Source organism: Vulpes vulpes, chromosome 12 (assembly GCF_048418805.1).
Source record: "Vulpes vulpes isolate BD-2025 chromosome 12, VulVul3, whole genome shotgun sequence".
NCBI lineage: Eukaryota > Metazoa > Chordata > Mammalia > Carnivora > Canidae > Vulpes > Vulpes vulpes.
Window position 1 is genome coordinate 169,466,919 of NC_132791.1, and position 6,794 is coordinate 169,473,712.

Below are 6,794 nucleotides of genomic sequence, written 5' to 3' on the forward strand. Positions count from 1 at the left end.
TGAAAGAGAAGATTCCTGTGCGTCAAGTCCATAACTTACACTAGGCTTCCCTCTTGGTGGTGTATGCTCTGTGGGTCTTGACAAACATGGAATGTCATGAGTCCACCATCATATCATACAGATGGTTTCACTGCCCTAAATGCTCTCCTGTGCTCTACTTTCCCTCACCCCAAACCCCTGTCAACTACTGATCCTTTCACCATCTATTCACCATCTCTATAGTTTTGCTTTTTCAGGCTGTCTTATAGTTGGAAATTTGACTCTTTCAAAACCTACTCTCATTTAAAAAATAAAAAGCAGAGCACCTGGGTGGCTTAGTCAGTTAAGCCGTGGACTCTTGATTTCAGCTCAAGTCATGATTTGGAGGTTGTGGGAATGAGTCAGGTGTCTGGCTCTGTGCTTAATGGGGAGTCTGCTTGAGATTCTCTCTCCCTCTCCTTCTGCCCTCCCCCTGATCCCTTTCTCTAAAATAAATAAATCTTTAAAACAAAAATTCAAAAGCACCCAGATCTGTCAGCCAGAGTCAGAGTTTCAGTCCAAGTCAAAATCGCCCAAGGCCTTCCATATCTCTGCTCACCACCTTCTGCTCCCCATGGTGATGGAGGGTGATGATAATATTCTGGAATAAAGTAGAAGGGATGGTCACCAGACTTTGTGACTATACTACAATCCACTGATTTTCACACATTAAAATGGCCAAAATGGTGAATCTGATGTTACATGAATTTCATCTCAATAGAGATGTATTTTAAAAGGACACCCTGTGGGATCCCTGGGTGGCTCAGCTGTTGAGCATCCCTGCCTGCAGCTCGGGGTGTGATCCCAGGGTCCGGGATCAAGTCCCACATCAGGCCCCTTGTGGGGAGCCTGCTTCTCCCTCTGCTTGTGCTTCTGCCTCTCTGTCTCTCATAAATAAATAAAATCTTTAAAAAATAAAAAATATAAAAAAATAAAAGGACACCCTATATATGTATTTACTGAATGAAGATGGATGAGTTTATATGTAAACTGGGAAACCTAATCAGAAGTTAAATGAACAATTTTTAGGGCTTTTTGATATTAAAAAAAAAAAAGCATTCAAAGTCCCCAGGGACTCCCTGTGAAAACTCCTAGGGGGGCAGCCCCAGTGATGCAATGGTTTAGTGCTGATCCTGGAGACCCAGGATCGAGTCCCATGTCGGGCTCCCTGCGTGGAGCCTGCTTCTCCCTCTGCCTGTGTCTCTGCCTCTCTCTCTCTCTCTGTGTGTGTGTCTCTCATGAATAAATAAATAAAATCTTAAAAAAAGAAAACTCCTAGGGCCCTGGGTTCCCAAGTGAGGTTGTGCCTGAAGGGGGAGTTTTTCAGTGAAGTGGCTGCAGGAATGGGATGGAACCTTCCTTTCCCTGGTTTGGTGCAATCTGGCCTGGTGCAGCCTAGCTTGGGCTCATTCCCTGAGAGAACTTCAGGAGGAGCACAGAATCCCTCGAGCCAGGGAACAGAAAGGTGTGGCTTTCCTACCCCCATTCTGACTTCCTCTGCACTCAGTTCTTTGTGCATCAGTCTGAGTGACCCTGCAAAAACCAACCAACCAACCAATGTCAGAGTGTGCCTCTCCCCTACTCCAAGCCCTCCCAGCTCCAACATAGCAGAGCAGGTGCTGTGGGCACTTACTTCTGAGTGAAGGGTTGGATTTTGGCACCCTGGGCCAGAAATATGGTGTTCATGCCCGGGGCTGCAGAGAAGAGGATTGTTCTGGGGTTTCCCAGGACCCTCCCAAAGGATCAGCTGCTTACAGGGGTGCATAAACCAATTACACACCCTTTGTCTGCTTTCCCTGCCCCTTCTTCCCAGTCCCCTACTTCTGTTTCCTGGGGGGTGACCTCCAGAAACCTTGAGACTTCACCTTAGGGCCCTGGGAGCCCTCACAAGAACATCAGACTTCTCATACTGGCTTCTGCCTGCAGCCCCCCCCCCACCCTGCCTCCTGGCTCTTGGGGTCCCTCCCCAGACCCACTCTCCCTCCAGCTACCCACAGGGACTCCTGTTTCTTCCATTGGGGCTCTGGCTTGAGCCCCTCCCCAGGAAGCCTGCCCCTTTTCCCCAGCACCTCATTAAAGTGTTCCTCACACTGCCCTGCTGCCTGTTCACTTTGTAATCGTTCATTGAGCACTTTGTGTACTTTTCTGTAGGTAAATTTTGCTTCAATAAAAATTCTGTTAAAATTTAAACAAAAGCAGATGAAGGCTTAATGAGAAACACGATATTTACACAGTCTTACAGTATGTCTTCACAAGATGCTTATGAATTACAGGGGGGAAAACAGCCTCATTATAGTGGAAGAAGCTGCCAGACCTCAGCTTTACTGAGGGAATCAGTATTACCAGGACCAGTGACAGGACAGATGACACGGCATGACCCTGGGTATGATGCACAAAGGGAAGTGCACCTTGCTTCTGGGTATTCCTGCTGAAATGCTTCATGTGAATCCTATCATGAGGAAATATCATACCCAGAGTGACGAGGATCTGAGGAAATCGCTGACTTGTAGTCTTCAAAAATGTCAATGTCGGAAAAAGATAAAAGAAAGGCCATGGAACATTCCAGATCAAGGGACACCAAGGACATTTGATTTTACACCAATCAAATGTCACTATGATTCTGGATCAGATCCTGGCCTAGGAAAAAGAAAGTCTTTATCTCTTGCTCTAATGGACATTAGTGGAACAATCATTTGAAGCAGGTCTGCAGATAATGGTATTATAATGATGTGAATTTCCTGGTGTTGCACTCTAGTTATGCAAGAGAATGGCCCTTTTTGGAAGTGTGCCCTGATGTTGTTAGAGGCAAAGGAAGAAGGGAGGCAGAGAGAGGTGAGTGGGAGAGCACAGGTACAGACCCAGAGAGTCTGGTGACGAATACATGCAAATCTGAAAAAAAATGACAGGTTATACAATTCGGCTTCTAGAACATTTTGGACAGCACAGTGTCACAGAGATGGAGAGCCGCTGAGTGGTGGCAGGGAAGAGGACAGAGTGACTGTGAGGGTAGGACAAGGAGTCTCTTTGGGGGAGGAACAGGTCTGTATCTTGACGGAGGTGGTGCTCGCAGGAATCTAGGCATGGGATCCAATGGCTAAAACCTCCTACCCACAGCCAGTTTCCTGGCTCTGATGTGATGCCAAAGTTACCAGCTACCTAAGATGTCACCACATGAGATGCAGCCGCTGAGGGATCCTAAGTTAGAGGTACACACAAGGCTTCTCTGGACAATCCTGTGAATCTGTAATCATTTCAAAATAAAACACTCAAAGCGTAAAAGAAATGGTGCCCCACCTTTGTCACCGGCATTGCCTGTCCTGGTTTGTCCTCCCACAGCTTCTATTCACTGGCTTCACTGCTTCGGTCCCACGCCCCCCTGGTGGACGGTCAGCTCCGTGAGGGCAAGCAGGGAACGCAGATCATCCCTGCTTTATTCCTAACTTCTACTGTAGTGCCTGACACAAAGGTGCCCACAATTTGGCTGAACTGATAAACGAGAAAGCTGGAGACACAGGCCCCAGAGGGCCTCGGTCATGGTGACACAGAGGGGAGGCCAGGCCCAGGGACGATGGCCGTGTCCCTCTGGAAGACAGGATGCTCCCAGGGAGTGGGACAGACGCTGCGGAGACACCCACAACACCCGTTTGTACACCCAGGTTGTACCAACCTGGCCACAGAGACTTCTGAGAACCAGCCCGAGGAAGAAGGGGCAGGCGTTGGGTACCTGGTTAACCAGGAGGAAAGCCGGTTTGTTCATCGGACAAATAGTGAGAGCCTGCCGAGGAGGAGAGAGGCCACCCACAGTGGGGTAGCAGCAACACCAGCCAGCAGTTCCGCCCACTTGGTCCAGGGTCCACACTCACTCAGGTTTCTGCCCTCAGGCAATCCTCATAACCACGTACCTTCTCCCGCACCCTCATGCCATGGAAGAAGGAACTCTAGCTGATGACGTGGCCCTCCACCCAGATCCCTTTGGGATCTGTTTGGGGCTCTGTCCCTCAGTATTGGTGGCTTCCCCTCCCCAAATTCATTACCTTCAGATATTTGTCGGCTGGAGGGCACAGAGTGGTTGAGTCATCTGACCATAGCCACACAGCTATGAGAAGACGGAAAGACAGATTCTGTGTCCCCATGTAAGCATCATGCTACCCTCCCTCCACGCAGAGACTCCACTCACAGATGTGTTCCGGCTGGCCCCTGCTGGTGGGCATGAAGCCAAGGATGGCACACAGGATGCTCAGAAGCTTCCTCCACAGAACCCTGCAGCCTATTTAGGAAGGCAGACATCCAATTGGAGAAGGACAAACAGTGTATGTTCTTATTCATTTGGGGAATATAAATGATAGTGAAAGGGAATATAAGGGAAGGGAGAAGAAGTGTGTGGGAAATATCAGAAAGGGAGACAGAACATAAAGACTCCTAACTCTGGGAAATGAACTAGGGGTGGTGGAAGGGGAGGGGGGCGGGGGGTGGGGGTGAATGGGTGACGGGCACTGAGGGGGACACTTGACGGGATGAGCACTGGGTGTTATTCTGTATGTTGGTAAATTGAACACCAAAAAAAATTTATTAAAAAAAAAAAACTTCACTTTAATAATGAGCAAAAAAAAAAAAAAAAAAAAAAAAGGAAGGCAGACATCCTCATCCATCTGATCAGCCACTGATTCAACAATCCCGCACTGAGGACCTACTATGTGCCTGCACCATGCTAGATGTTGGGAGGGACATGGGTTACACAAGAGTGCTTGCCTTCCAGAAGCTCCGGATCTGGTGGAGGAGCAAACCGCATGGCGCATGCCACACTGTCCCCACATGCAGGACCCCATGGGAACACCAAGGGGCACGTGACAGTCTAGCGGGGAGCTCAGGGAAGACTCCCAAGGAGGTAGTGCAGAGAAGTTTGGCTGGGGGGAGGGTAAGAGATGCATAGTTCAGGAGAAGGGCAGTTGCACAACATTCAGGGCTCCCGGCTGACACATAATCACAGCAATCATGCTCTTGGCCTGGCCCAGGAGGAAACGCCTGCAGAGGTGATCCTCCACTGTTTGTGGGCAGGGTCTTGCGTCACACCATCCCGTAGGAAGCCTGTAGCGTGGCACGAACACCCAGGCCGAAGTCTGATGGCTTCTCCACTTCTTTGGGGCCTTGGGCCTTGTATCTTACCCTCTGAGCCTTGGCCTCTCTCATCTTTAAAAGTAAGAAAATTATACACACCTTGTAGGTGGTCATGAAGAATGACCAGGTTACATGAGAGTTACCTGGCCCTGAGTATGCCCAGGATGGAACCCAGCAGGGCTGCCAGGTAGGCTCAGGCAGGCTGCAGAGGCTAGGGGGCACCAGTCACACCATTATAGATTTGTAGATGCTCCTGGCAGAGGACGAGACCTGCACCTGTCTACCAACAGCAGAGGTTGTGTGGGGAGCTGGGAATGGGGTCGTACCAGTCCGGGGCAGAAGCTGACAGGTAAACAGCCACAGGCACTGTCTATACCCGGGTGTTTGCGATTACCTGTCTCCTCCTACCTCATTGGATCTTCTCTTAGTGACTTGCTGTGGGTTTCCCCAGAAGCAAACTTTGGGACAAGGGTTTGAGGGCAAGTGGTCTTTCTGGGAGGTGACTCCCAGGAAACCCCAGGAGAAGGAGCAAGGAAATGAAGCAGGGGAGGGAAGGACCCAAGAAAGGAGGCCTAACCCCATGCTGGGCACCTGGAGCATGGTCTCACCAGGGAACCTGCAGAGACAGCACAGGACAGCTGTCCCTACCACAGAGAGTGGGCACTGAGTCTTCCAGGTCTGCACGCAGACCATTTTCATAACTGGGTTCCACTCGTTGTCAAGTCTGCTCTGCCCCACTCCTGGGCATGATGTGAGTCCAGGCTCTGCAGATCTGTTTTCCTTTTCTCTCTGTACCATTGCTGTGCTGCAGGCAAAAGAAACCTCAGCAAGATCGGGGAGGGGGGATACCCATCTTCTGTGGCTGCAGATGAAGTCTGATGCTACACCACAAAGCCATCTTCACAAATATTATTATGGTTACCTTGTTAAATATAAAATGAAAGTCTTAAGAAACCACGTGAAACAAAGGTGTGGCTTAATGAGTGATTATCAGGTGAGCCCCTTGAAGCCACCAGCCAGCTGGGACAGAGCATGGGACACAAACACCTTCCCCAGGAGCTCATCCATGAGCCCTCCTCTGATGACAGCAGCCCCTTGCCCCACAAACATGCCCATTCTCCTGACTTTCACATTCATGTGTTCATGGCTTCCTTACATGCCACTCTAGTTGTCTCGTGCATTTTGCTAACCTGCTGTGGCCTTTGAATTTCTTTCACTGACAGGTTTCCCATCTGCATTCATTTCTCATCACCATGGTAAAAAGATGATCACAAGCTTAGTGGCCTAATTGATTCCTCACAGTTGTGGAGGTCAGGTGTCTGAAATAGTCCCACTGGACTGAAATCCCAGTGTTGGCGGGGCAGCATTCCTTCCAGAAGCTCAGGGGACGATACATTCTCTTATCTCTTCCAGCTTTTAGAAGCCACTGCATTCCTCTGCTCATGAGGCCTCCCTCCATCCTCAAAACCAGAAATGGCTGGTTGAGTCTTGCGCATGCTGCTTCACCTCCCTTTTGACTCTCCTGCCTCCATTTTATGAGGATCTTTCGATTGTCCTTGACCCTTTGGACTATCTCCCTCTCTCAAGATCCTTAACTTACACACACCTGCAAAATCCCTTTTGCCATATGAGGCCATATGTTCATAAGTTCTGGGGATTAG